The sequence below is a fragment of the Ascaphus truei genome, chromosome 3 (assembly GCF_040206685.1).
Source record: "Ascaphus truei isolate aAscTru1 chromosome 3, aAscTru1.hap1, whole genome shotgun sequence".
NCBI classification, from domain to species: Eukaryota; Metazoa; Chordata; class Amphibia; order Anura; family Ascaphidae; genus Ascaphus; species Ascaphus truei.
In genome coordinates, this window is record NC_134485.1 from 334,873,855 (window position 1) to 334,887,581 (window position 13,727).

Below are 13,727 nucleotides of genomic sequence, written 5' to 3' on the forward strand. Positions count from 1 at the left end.
CTCGAAGAGCAATGAAGGGATTTATCTAACAGAGCAATAATCTGCTGGGCTTCACAGTTCTTCACATTTGCCATACTTTGCTGCCACTATCATATACATGTCAGTGCATGAAATAGTCTGCCACATGCCAATGGCAGGACAAGTATGGTCACTTGTAGGCTTGGCTGACTTGCTACCTTCCAGTTGTGTGGGGCACAAGAAGAGATGGGGTTCATATTAGATTTGGCAACAACACTACTCATTCTCCAGCCTCGGACACCTTCACAGAGAGTACCTAACCAGTGAGGGCACACTGATGGGGGTTGGGCGATACTTTACATCAGTGTTTCACAAAGCCAGTACTCAAGAACCCCCAACAGGCCAGGTCACGGACATGCCGGCTTCAGCACCAGTAGCGCAGTCATTTTCACAACCACCTGCACTGAAGCCGGGACACCCCCAAAACCTGACCCGTTGGGGGCTCCCGAGGACCGGAATCCGGAACCACCGACTGAGTATATGGGAAAAACTTGTTTAAACGTTTTATTTTTTTATTTGATTCAATTATTATAGTTCTTGACAGTTGCAAACTATGCAAAAAATTGAAAAATCTTTTTGGGAGATCAAAATTAGTTGAAAACTAAACAGTAAATTAGATGGACATAACCGGGAGGCCAATATAAATATATAAATATATATATTTCACGCCATGCATGTGTTCAAAAGCCATTTACCTAATCTTTTTAGGTTAGCAGTTCTATCCTCTTTTAGAACATTCGTAGCAGCATTTAAAAGCCGGTGTTAAAATTAATTTGTTTACCTTTTTTTCATTCAATCACTGCAAAAAAAAGTACAATTTTTTTTTTAATGTATTTTCAATAGCCAGGTTGCACACTAGTGAAATAAAGTTTGGCATTATAATAAAAAAATTAAAATCGCAAAAGATGAAAAATTACACACATTTCTAAAAATAAACCTAACAAACTATGACGAGTTTATGTCTGCTTATCTGGCATTATATCTTGGGAGAAATTCATGAGCCACAGCCAATTTGTATGCGGTGTGGCGCTCTTAGATTAGCAGTTATTCCATAGCACCTTTAATCCAAGTAGTGGGTTTCTTTGTATCGTTCTTTACTTTGGCATCCTGGAAGTTTTCAGCGTAACGTTCCCTGGCTTTCTCCCAGTTCTTTTTGTTCTGTGTCTTAATTGGAATTTCTTCAACAGACAAAGGATTGCTTGACCCCAGACCTGCCTTCTTCCGGCGGAGTTGAAGCTGAATCGGATCCCTCCTGCCTTCACCAGCCTTGCCAAGACCGTCCCCCTTTTTCCATCCCATCTTTTCAAGCATTTTTCTTCCCTTGTCATCATTAATTTCAACATGTACAGATGCAGGGGCGTCCTCTCTCTGGAAAGTGCCTTCACTTCCCACCACTTCTCAACGCCTGCCTGCTCGGTCTTTGTACTTTGGATTGGTTAAGACTTTGTTGTCTTCATAATCAGCGCTCTGTAAGCCATATTTTACTCTGATCTGTTTAAGTTCCTCTCTTCTTAACAGTTCTTTTTCTTCTTTGCTTAGTATTGGACCAGCAGAACACTCTTCTTTCTTATTCAGACGGAGATGCGCTCTGACCTGCCCGGGCTCACATCCATCACAGGTATCACTGCCAGGGTGTACATGAAAGGACAGTACTGTTTCCCCAAACTTTACTTCATCGCCATGCTCCACCACATAGGGCTCACATATTTCTTTAGGCTGCAGAATCTGATTGCCATTAATAACGGTCCCATTGTGGCTACCTTGATCGACAAGAACATAATTTTGCAAATCATGGTCAAAGTAAACTTCTGCATGAAGTTTACGGACGCTAACCTCTGGAATCCGAATTGTCCCATATCCTTCTCTCTTCCAATGGTAGCACTTTTCACAGCTGTAATGATGTACAGGGATCCTTTCTGTAGCACTGGTGATCGGACAACAATTACTCTAATACAAGGAGGCCATATTCTCTCTGTGTCTTCAATCTCAGAGCTGTGTGTATTTACACTATCTCCACTGGACATGTCTTCATCACTGGAAGTCTTCTCATGTTCAGAGTCTGTTATTTCACCCTCCTCTGGCTCACTCTCGTCTGAAGATGAGGAACTCTCTCTGTCATTTGAGTCCGTATGCAAGTCTACATAATGACTGTTCAGCTTAGCCTTCTTTTTTCCATTAGCAGACTCTTCCCTCTCAGAGGAACTTACTCGATCATGAGCTGTACTGTAGTAAGTCGAGTTGTTAGATGTTCTCACCTCCTCTGTTGAGCATCCTTGTCCTCGTCCTGTGCACTACAGCATGGCTCTCGTCTCTTTTTTTCCCCCCGTTTCTCTTTGGGCTGCTGAGTGTTTGTCGCGTTTAAAGACTGAAGGTCCACTTGGGAATGAAACTGATAACGTCCACTTCTACATCACAGTAGTAATATATACCAGTGGAAGGGTCATAATATAGCTGCGTTTCCGAGTCATAATAAAATCCAGTGCTGTGATCATAGTGTAGAGGAAGTTCCAGGGGAGTGTCGCCGTATGCACATAAAAAGAAAAAAACAGTGGATAGTGTAATATTGTAAAAAACAATAAAAAGTGAAAGTGAATAACAAGTTCCTACTCACAAAAGTAGCAGGAATATAAGCATGTGAGTGAATAATACTCTGTGATGCAGCTCGTTCCGGAGGTTTGGTATATGGGTCAGCACATCTTGGAAAAATAGAAAACAGCCATAGTGTAGATGGAAATAAACTTTATCTAATAAGTAAGTCAATTGGAGGCTTACGGCATTAGAAGGAAATACAGCATTGGGGATGTTATCTCAGATGCAGCATAGATCGTCTCGTCTGCTTCTACCCGCTGGCGGCGTCCGCGAACGTCACTTCCGGATCGTGACGTCACTTCCTGCCGGAGCTAAGGATCGTGAGAGTTCCCTTGCTTCTTTCCCTCCTCTACCAAGATGGCGGCGGAAGCCCGACTCGACGCGTTTCGACGTGATGACGTCTTCTTCAGGAGTGGCTTATGGGTACTAACAGCTCGGTATATATACCTACTACCTTGCTGTGATAGGTGCTTTACTTATTGACAGCGCGATTTTGAATAACTTTATCCAATCATTACAATGAACAGACTAATACATGTGCACGCTATAAGTTAAGACAATAGCAATAAAATAACATATAGGTCACAGTAAGCAAACTAATAAATATATGCACACTATAAGTTAATAACAATAAAATAACCTATAGGTCACATAGTCTGATTTTAAGAGTCTTATTCTAAAATCAGCAAACTAATGTATATACAAACTATTGATAATAAAATAACTAATTGTATAACAATTAAAAAGTATAAAAACGTGTTGATGCTGCCCCCAAACAGCATGAACATTATAGGATCTAATATATATTGCAAATCCAATATTAATAATAGCAAATTCGATGATTGATGCATTCTGGTGGTGATAAGATGAGAAAGAAACATATTAAGAGATGAACATAGTAAAATTTATTTAATAAACTCATCTAAAAATATCTATAATTTTAAAACAGCTAAATTACAAAAATGCTTTAAAATCAAATTCAGCATTCAAACCATTTGGAACCAATGTTTTTAATGTATAAATCCAAAAGGATTCCCTTTTAGTTAATTCCAATTCTCTGTCACCCCCTCTCCAATGGGGGAGGACTTGTTCAATTGCACTGAATTTAAAACCTGTAAGATCACAATTATGTTTTTTAATAAAATGCTCAGATAAAAGATGTGTTAAAACATTGCGTCTAATATTGCCAATATGTTCAAGAATTCTAATGTTTATTTGTCTTTTTGTTTTCCCAACATATTGTAGCCCACATGGGCATTCTATGAGGTAGATGATATAATTACTCCTACATGTAATGTGTTTCTTGATTAAAAACTTCTTTTTAGTGTTACTGGAGACAAACCCATATTTATCTGTAGCCCTATATCTGCAAGCTTTGCACATAGTGCAGCCAAAAAAACCATTTATTGTTGGTAACCATCTATTACTAGAAGGATTTTTTGGGAGAGCGCTGTGATCATAGTACATTCCAGTGCTTTCATCATATGTAAATCCGGTCTGTGACACAGCGGCTTCTGCAGTTGCTCTCAAGCTTTCGGCTAGTGAGGTGCCCTCCTCCTCTTACTTCGCATGTTCGGCATAAGCATTTCCCTGCTCTTCTGCCGCATACTCTGTGTTGTTGGCATCTGAATGTAAACCCGTGTCTGCCAGAGAATGCTCCCCCACACCTGCAACGCTGCTGCCAGCTCCTGGATCCACCTGCGCTGGTGGTTCAGATGCATTTGTATCGTAATGATCCTCATGGAAAGAATAGTAATAATAATCCGAATGTGAAAAAGTAGAATAATCAGTCTGCACTTCCTGGTCAGTCTTTTTCTGTTCTGTTTCCTTCTGTTCATGGATTGCTCTGCTTAATTCCTCTACCTGGCGGCGCAGTTCCTGGTTCTGGCTCTCGGTGCTCCGGTGCAACCTCTCGCTGCGGCTCAGCTGCCTCTGGATCCTGCGCAGTTCCCCGCGGCAGCTCCTCAGCTCTTCCTCCAGGACCCGCACCCGGCGGCACAGCGCGCCCCCATCCCCACTCTCCCCGCCGCCTCCATCCCCGCTCTCCCCGCCGCCCCCATCCCTGCTCTCCCCGCTGCCTCCATCCCCTCTCTCCCTGCCGCTTCCATCCCCGCTCTCCCCGCCGCTTCCATCCCCGCTCTCCCCGCTGCCCCCATCCCCGCTCTCCCCGCTGCCTCCATCCCCGCTCTCCCCGCCGCCCCCATCCCTGCTCTCCCCGCTGCCTCCATCCCCTCTCTCCCTGCCGCTTCCATCCCCGCTCTCCCCGCCGCTTCCATCCCCGCTCTCCCCGCTGCCCCCATCCCTGCTCTCCCCGCTGCCTCCATCCCCTCTCTCCCTGCCGCTTCCATCCCCGCTCTCCCCGCCGCTTCCATCCCCGCTCTCCCCGCTGCCCCCATCCCCGCTCTCCCCGCTGCCTCCATCCCCGCTGCCTCCATTCCCGCTCTCCCCGCTGCCTCCATCCCCGCTCTCCCCGCTGCCTCCATCCCCGCTGCCTCCATCCCCGCTCTCCCCGCTGCCTCCATCCCCGCTGCCTCCATCCCCGCTGCCTCCATCCCCGCTCGACCTCCCCGGGGAAGAGGGGGCACCGAGGTCCGGGGGAGGCTGGTCACCACGGAGCAGCGCGGGAATGGGGGGTGGGGACCCGCGGGAGGCTGGAGACTCCGGAGACTCCGCTGGGGACGGGGAGTCCGCCTCAGTGCCCGGAGATAACGGACACTCCGCAGCGGCGGGAGAGGGTTCCATATTCAAGTTTGTTTAAAAAAAAAAAAAAGTAGGACATTCCCTGACTGCTACTTTATTAACACGCAAAATGTCCAGCCGGGGAGTTTCCAACTAAGCTGACACGTGATCTCCAGCTGAATCAGCTCACCTGTTTTCAAACTGGTAAAATTCAGGATTTAAGTTATAAAACTAACCTTGAACCAATTTTATTGGCAGTGCGTGTCAAACTGAGTTCTTTGGTGACAGGCCAAAATGCCTCATATGTGTCTATTACAGTCTTCTACTACAATACTACTAGAGATGGGCAATTTTTGGGGGTGGATTTGGATCCGCAGTGGATCGGCTGGTTCCTTTGGTTCGCAGATTTCAGTGGATCAATCTCATAAAGGGTGAGTCGCGTTTTGTGGATTTCTTTTTCATTATTACCAATACACTCTACTTATTCCGCAATCCTTTGGCGAATTTCTAGAATCCAATCCATGGATTCAGCAATCCGTGGATGGATTCTTAAGCATCCGGGCGCGGGATTACTGAATCCGCAGATTGGATTCTACAAATCCGTCAAAGGCGCCCAATGGCGGTTTTTGATGAATCCACAGGGATTAAAACCGACCAAATCCGTTTGCAGATTAATAAGTAAGATGGCCCTTACTGTTAGAGAAGGTTCATTGTCTTAACTCTCAAGGGGCCAGATCCACAGAGGTTTGTTAACTCAGGGCTTGATAACGTCATGCTATTTAATTAGGATAGTCATAGGGTTAAGCTAGCACTGCAGTATCTTGTGATAACTTCAAATAACATGACATTAAGCATTTTACCTAGAAGTGGTGTTACTCTCATCCAGACCCCGAAATATAGGTTTGGAGAGAGTACAAATTCTATTTTTGTAAAGTACCAAGTGACTTATATACCTACCCAAACACTCCTTTAAGCAACATGTGGAGAGATACCTGTGAAAAAACTGAACCCATCTGATATACCTGGGAAATATGTGAATTTGTATATTGAAATGCTTGAATTTAGCATATTTCCCAGGTCTCCCTCTCTTTCTCTCGCTCAGTAATGCTACCTTTTAGGTACGACTCATGACATACGTCAGGTCAAATACCTGTTGTATCTTTAACAACCTCTCTTGATATGTGTTGTTAGGGGAGGGATACCTTTTTTGCATTACATTAGCACTAACAGCCGTTATAGTAATGCATTGACTTTTCCGTCCCAAAAACACGACTTATTATTATTGAGCTTTGAAGATACATGGTAATGCTAATTTAGGTTAGTGCCTTGTTCAGTCCGTAATGGATCTCTGTGCCCAAAGATGTCAAATGCACCAAACTTTGCATAGGATTTTACATCTCAGGGTATATGCCACTCATTTACCCTTTTCTTCAAATCACCCTCTACAAGAAGTTCCAAGAATCTGTGTATGCTCCATTAAATGCCTGTAAAATGGTGTGATAATGGTCTGAAATGTTGGAGTAAGCAACAAGAAGCTGCAAATGTACTGTACAGCAGTATAACATTTACTGAATGTCATGTGGTATATACAGATGCAGCCACCAGTAGTAGAACACTTACCTGGGAAATTCTGGGGCAGTCTCACAGTAAATGCCTCAACTTTGCCTCAACATTTCTGTGAGATTCTTAATGGCCCATCGGATTAACACAGTGGGGGGTCACTGCAGTCCCATTCAGGCAAAGTTGAGGCATTTACTGTGAGACTGCCCAAGAATTTCCCAGACACGAGTTCTAATACTGGTGGCTGCATCTGTACTGTAGGTGATCTGATTGGAGCAAACAAAAAAACATATACATATCTAATGACAGCCATGGCTGGGAATCAAAATACAGCTCAACCCCGTTATAGTGCGGTCCTCGGGGGCCACCCAATCCAACCGCGCTATAACCGGGGTCGCGCTATTTTTTTTTTTAAAAATGGTCGCCGCGCGCCCGATCGGGAGGAGGAAGAGGTGGAGTGAGGCGCCGGCAGCCCTACACGACCCTAGCAGCCACCATACTTCTCCCAGCATACAGCTCGGCACCATCCAATCACCGATCCCTCACCAATCCCCCAGCCTCGCACCGATCCCCGCACCAACAAACCCCCCCCCCCCAGCCTCACTTCCACCATCAGTGGGGTACTTTACAGGAACAAATCCTCCCTAAGTCTCCTGATCAGAAAACGTATTGCACAGCAGATGCTAATGCCAATTATTGACTATGGAGACATAGTATATGGCTTGGCACCTCAACCCCACCTTAGCAAACTTGACACCCTCTACAATTCAATTTGTCGTTTTGTTCTCCAATGCAACTATAACACAAATCACTGCAAAATGCTCAAAGAACTAGATTGGTCATCACTAGAGTCTAGGCGAAAGTTCACCTTTCCTGTCTTGCCTTCAAATTCTTTATGGGCAAGCTACCCAGCTACCTGAACAAGCTCCTCACCCCTACCACATGCAGCACTTATCACCTGAGATCTGTCTCCAAAAGACTGTTCATGGTCCCAAGGTTCAGCAAAGTATCTGGCCGCTCCTCCTACTCTGACTGTGCACCCCAAAACTGGAACAACCTACCGGAGACTCTCACTTCCACCATCAGTTTAAGTTCTTTTTAAACTAAATCTGTCTCACATTTTAATCTTGTCTGTAACTGTTACATACGCCTATAATATATATTATCTCTAACTGTGCATGCTATGTCTTGTATATAATGTATACCCTGTTCACTTATGTAACCTATGTATTTGTAACCATGTATCTGTCATCATAACTCTATGCCCAGGACATACTTGAAAACAAGAGGTAACTCTCAATGTATTACTTCCTGGTAAAATATTTTATAAATAAATAAATTCATTAAAAAGTACTTTCTACTATATCTGGCAAAAACAAAAATGTGTCGTTCAATAGCAAATGTGACTTCAACTTTTCCCAGGATAGACATGGAGGTGATCTGTCATGTCCTGCTGCTGTCTGTAATTGCATGCCCCAGAATGCTTTGCTGTGTCGGGAGAAGACATTTGGAGCGCATCAACTTCCAGCCCATGGCATCTCTGTTAGGCTCGGGCCATTGAGGGGTGAGGCGATCCGAACCGCGCTGACGCTCGCCTGCTGAAATCTGGGCGATTTCATGCCCATACAGGCGAGCCAGCGGGCGCGATCGGAGCCGGGGGGAGGTGGTTGGAAGCGGGGCAGTGACGTCGCTGGGTCAATCGCCTGCGACGCACCGACGTCGACGTCACAGCGCCGACGTCACGGCGCTGCTGTGCTGGGATTGGAGGTTTTCAGCCGACAGCACGCTGAAAAACAGCTTGGCGCTTGGCTGAAACCTCCATCTCGTCAGCACGCCTGCGGACGCTCGTGTGAGCCCCCTCTCAAGGCATCCTCATTGAGGATGCAGGGGCTCAGTGCGGAGCGTCCGCACGCCTCAGCACGGCCTGTCCTTCTATGGACTCGGCCTTACCTGTGGCTGCCGCTTCCCTCATGTAGAGATCCCTGACTCCCTCCTGCCTGTGTCTGCACTGCTGTTGAGGCCGCGTCCACCCCTGGACCCATACACCAGCTGTGTTCTGCCATTCAGATTCCAGCCTACTCACAAGATTAGCTAAACTGCCCTTCTTACCAGAGATTGCAGGCTATAATACAGTTTATTAGAAAAGGTGAATAAACCGCTCGTCCGTGTATTATATTTGGTGCTTAAATGCGATATGTAACAGGTGCTTTGAGGGAAAAAATAGAATATATTACAGTGTAGATCCCAGAAGGATCAGAAAAGGCTCCCTCATATGATCAGCACTCAATGTTAGTACACTGTGATGAGACTTGTAATAGTCTATCGGTATCAATACCTTAGGATAGAACAAAAAGGTGTGGCCCTTCTCGACCGGGTAAGTTCAGGAAAAATAATAAAATTTTATTGGTTCATTATAGTAGATCAGGATTAAAAATACATATAAAACATTCAAACATTAAAAAACCCCGTATTGAAGTGGTTAGGTGAATTGGCAGTAAATTGCTATATTATGTTTCACCATGGGCGTCTAAATAGCGATTATCACTGTTAGTGGACAAGCAGGTAAGTATGCTCCTTCAGGCCTCAAATGGCGGAAGGAGTATTTATCAGAGATGTGGTCTCTGTATATATGCTGGTAAGTTGGCAAAAATACAGGTAACCTCTATCTAAGGGTGCAATAATACCTATTCAAAAGTGTGTCTAAGGGCACTGTATAGTATTTTTGAATGAATAACACAGTGATAGATTCTAATGCCTCTTTATGGAAATATGAACGATAAGATTGAAGCCCCCAACTGCGGGCAAAACCACATGAGACACACTTGCAGGTAATGCTGGTTAAATGCAAGTCTTAAGTATAACACATTCTTGTTCCTGCAGATATATGGTGGATACTGGTATCTCGTGTGAACAATAGATGGTATGATGAAAGCCCCCACTGCGGGCAAAACCACTTAGATATACACACATACAAGGTATGCTCATTAGGTATAAGCCTGTATACAAAACAATGTTGTCCCTACTTGCGGGTGTTGCCAAAACTAATGGTTTCACAGTCGGAATATTGATAGTTTAGGATGTAATCATCCCGTAAATAATACAATTAGCTCCGTTTCAGGGAGACTAAAACAGCGATATTGCAAGTTCAAATATCTCTAGTGTGTTCCGTTATATGCTGGAAGCCCCCACTGTGGGAAACGCCACTTAGCACACACATATAATTCGCTGTACTCCTGCTATCAATACAAGCCTGTCTTCCCAAATGCTGCTGTCTCTGTTCGCTGACGCTGCCACTTCTGATGACGTCACTCGTGACGTCACCACGTCCCGACGATCGTTTCGCGTAGACTGACACGCTTCTTCAAGGGGAGGAGTGTATTCCCTTACTGTGCCGGTGAGTATTTATAGGGAAAAATATCCCGCCCCTCTAGGTCATGGGGGCGTGGTTTTTGCCCGAGATCCAATCGGGTCATGAGAGGGATACTTCACCATTATGCGAAGTGTCTAATGTCCCGTAGTGTTAACCTCTTGTGGGGCTTAATAGCATTATTATAGTTGTTGACTATGGAGCTTATCCGGATAGAGACTTACTAATGTGTGTCTCAGAATGAACATCCAGTGGTCACATATATTAGTGGGTTGAACAAGAAGATGTAGTTGACTGATGAAATTATGACTTGGTTGCTAAAATGATCTGATGTCTAAATATTGGAGTAGTATCTAGGATAGTGATCAAACAGATAGAACTTAAACATTAATGTGGGATTTGTGAAGTGCATGAAATGTCTTGGAGTTATTGTAGATGGTTATAAGTCATTGTAGATGCTAATACATATAGCAATGTTATGATGTTGAAATGAATAATGTAAAATGAAACTGGTATAAGCTTGTGTAGGAGTGATCTATCCTAAAGACCTGCCCATAAGGTCAATACAGGTCCAAATTACTTAAGGTATATTTAACTACAAGACATTCTGGGCCGTTATTGTAGATGGTTATAGGTCTATGTAAATGTATAGCAATGTCATGGTCATGATGTGAAATGAAACTGGTATAAGCTGGTGTAGGAGTGATCTATCCTAGAGACCTGCCCATAAGGTCAATACAGATCCAATTTACTTAAGGTATATTTATTCTGGTGTTGTGTTTCATGCTTATTTAAAAAATGTGAATATACATGTGACTAGGAATAAGCTAATTATAGTGAATACGAACCTATATAAATAGTGAAATAATGGAATGTGGTTAGCAACGGTATGTAAATGATGTAGGAATGATCTTTCAATAAGACCTGCCCTTAAGGTCAATACAGGTCAGAGTTACTTAAGGTATATTTAATCTCAGAGTAGATATCCCGCATCATGTGCCATTAACCGTGAATATTGCTGTGACTTATAAAAATGGTGTGTCCACTGACTAAAAGTGATAGTGGGTGTATATATATTTTCTATTGGGGTATATATGTATCATATTGGAATATATGACATGTGAGGAAAATAATAAATAATAGTGAATAAAAGATGTGTATTCAAAATGTCTCGTTGTCATTTGTAATAGGTATGCTCTAGTTATAGACCATGGCTAAATATATAGAATTTGAAATAGAATGATTCATTTACATGGTCGGTATGATTTCATCAGTCAACATTATTATGAATACATCTATCTTATCAGACCTTTGTAGGATACTATGTATCCTCTTGTGAGGTAACCTTGGTATTATTTTAGATAAAAGGTGAATATATGAAACCCTCGTTGAGGCCCAGGGGTGAGAGGGTCTGGAGTTGGTAAATCCAACGACATTCTTTCTGAAGTAGTCGTTTGTCCCAGTCACCCCCTCTAGGGTCCCTGGGTACATATTCGATGCCACAAAAGTGCATGACTCTCGAATCCCCTTTATGATGTTCAATTATATGTCTGGCCACTGGTGTATCAGTGAAGTTCCGTACATTTCCTATATGCTCCAAAATTCTGGTCTTTAGAGGTCTGTGTGTTTTTCCAACATATTTGAGGCCGCATTCGCAGTTCATCAAATATATTGTACCCACCGTGAGGCAGTTGATGAAGTCTTTTATCTGGAAGGTTTTGGAATTGGATGAGTCAAAGAACTGTTTTGTCACTGGCATGTTGATACATGCTTTGCACCTCGAGCATGGGTATGATCCACACGGTTTAGTGCCTAACCAAGTTTTCTTGTGAGTTTGTTTAAAGTGGCTGTGCACTAATCTGTCTTTCATATTCTGACTACGTCTGTAGCCTATGCTTGGATACTCTTTGAGGATTTTTTGCAGGTCTGTATCCTCTCTGAGAATATGCCAGTGTGTATTGAGGATATTTTTGACTTCTCGCCATTGATTGTTGTATGTTGAGATGAACCGAATGGTTTCATCTCTTGATTCTCTTTTTTTATTTTTATTTATCAACAATTTGGATCTGGGTTCTGTCAGAGCTCTGTGGTATGCTTTTTTCAATATTTTGTTACTGTATCCTCTCTTTTTAAATCTTTGAAACATTTCCCCAGATTGTTTGGTGAACTCAGATGTGGTGGAGCAGTTTCTGCGTAATCTCAAAAATTGACCTATCGGTATGTTGTTGGTGATATGTTGTGGATGGTGGCTATTCGCCATTAGAAGGCTGTTGGTGGCTGTGGGTTTCCTGAAGATTGTGGTTTCTAGGTGCCCATCAGAAGATCTGGAGATATAGAGATCTAAAAATTCTACTCTATGTCTGTCCACATGTGACGTCAATTTCAAATTGTGAGAGTTGCAATTTAGGATGTTAATAAATTCATGTAACAAATCCTCTGTACCCTTCCAGATAAGAAAGATATCATCTATGTATCTGACCCACAATTCTACATATTCTGTGTATCGTTCTTGCATCTCTATGAAGACCACTGTTTCCTCCCACCAGCCTAGGTATAGATTGGCATAGGTGGGAGCACATGTGGTCCCCATAGCTGTTCCTTGTATCTGGTGATATATGATGTTATTGAACAGAAAGAAATTGTGGGTCAGTACATAGTCTAATAGTTTGAGAACAAATGTATTGTGCAGTATGCAGTCTGTACTTCTTGCTTTGAGAAAATGTTCCACTGCTCTGATACCGTAGTCATGTGGGATACTTGAGTATAATCCCTCCACGTCTAAGGTTACCATGATAGTATTAGTGTCTAAACTAACATACTCAATTTTCCTAAGTACATCCGTTGTGTCTTTAATATATGAAGGCAAGCTTTCTACAAATGGTCGCAAAAAGTGATCCAAATACACACTCGTATTTGAAGTCAGGTTGCCTATGCCGGACACAATCGGTCTACCTGGAGGTGGTACCATTTTTTTGTGTACTTTCGGTAGATGATAGAATGTTGCTATTCTAGGGTTTTTGGGTAGCATGAAGTTAAACTCCTTTTGTGATATCAATTTTTCATCAAGCCCCTCTTTTAGTATGTCAGTTAGTAATCTAAGGTATGTAGTGGTGGGATTGCTTTGTAGGATACAGTAACAATTTTTGTCAGAAAGTAGACGTTTGCATTCATCCACATAATCAGTCTGGTTCAAGATGACAATGTTCCCACCTTTATCGGATGGTTTGATAGTTATATCATTATCTTGTTCCAAGTCCCGAAGGGCCAATCTCTCAGAGTAGGTCAAATTTTGTTTGTTTTTGTGGCTGTGTAGTCTTTGTATATCATGGGTTACAAGTTTATTGAACACGTCCACATTGGTACTACAGTCGAAAGGGGGTGTAAAGGTGGATTTATTCTTGAGGTCTGTAAAGGGACCCTCCCCAGGTGGTCTTAGACTTTCGTTTTCAAGTTCTTCGAGGATATCAATTGTGTCTAATTGTTGTGTGTCAAGGAATTCCATTGGAGTGTTTAT

The 13,727-nt window shown here is 43.1% G+C and overlaps 1 protein-coding gene and 1 pseudogene across 3 annotated transcripts in view; both read right to left on the reverse strand.

Moving 5' to 3' along the window:
• The window catches only part of B4GALNT1 (beta-1,4-N-acetyl-galactosaminyltransferase 1), a 278,757-nt gene that overhangs the window by 108,622 nt on the left and 156,408 nt on the right, over positions 1–13,727 (reverse strand). The window lies entirely within an intron of this gene.
• Positions 24–5,349, reverse strand: LOC142490585 (angiogenic factor with G patch and FHA domains 1 pseudogene; annotated as a pseudogene).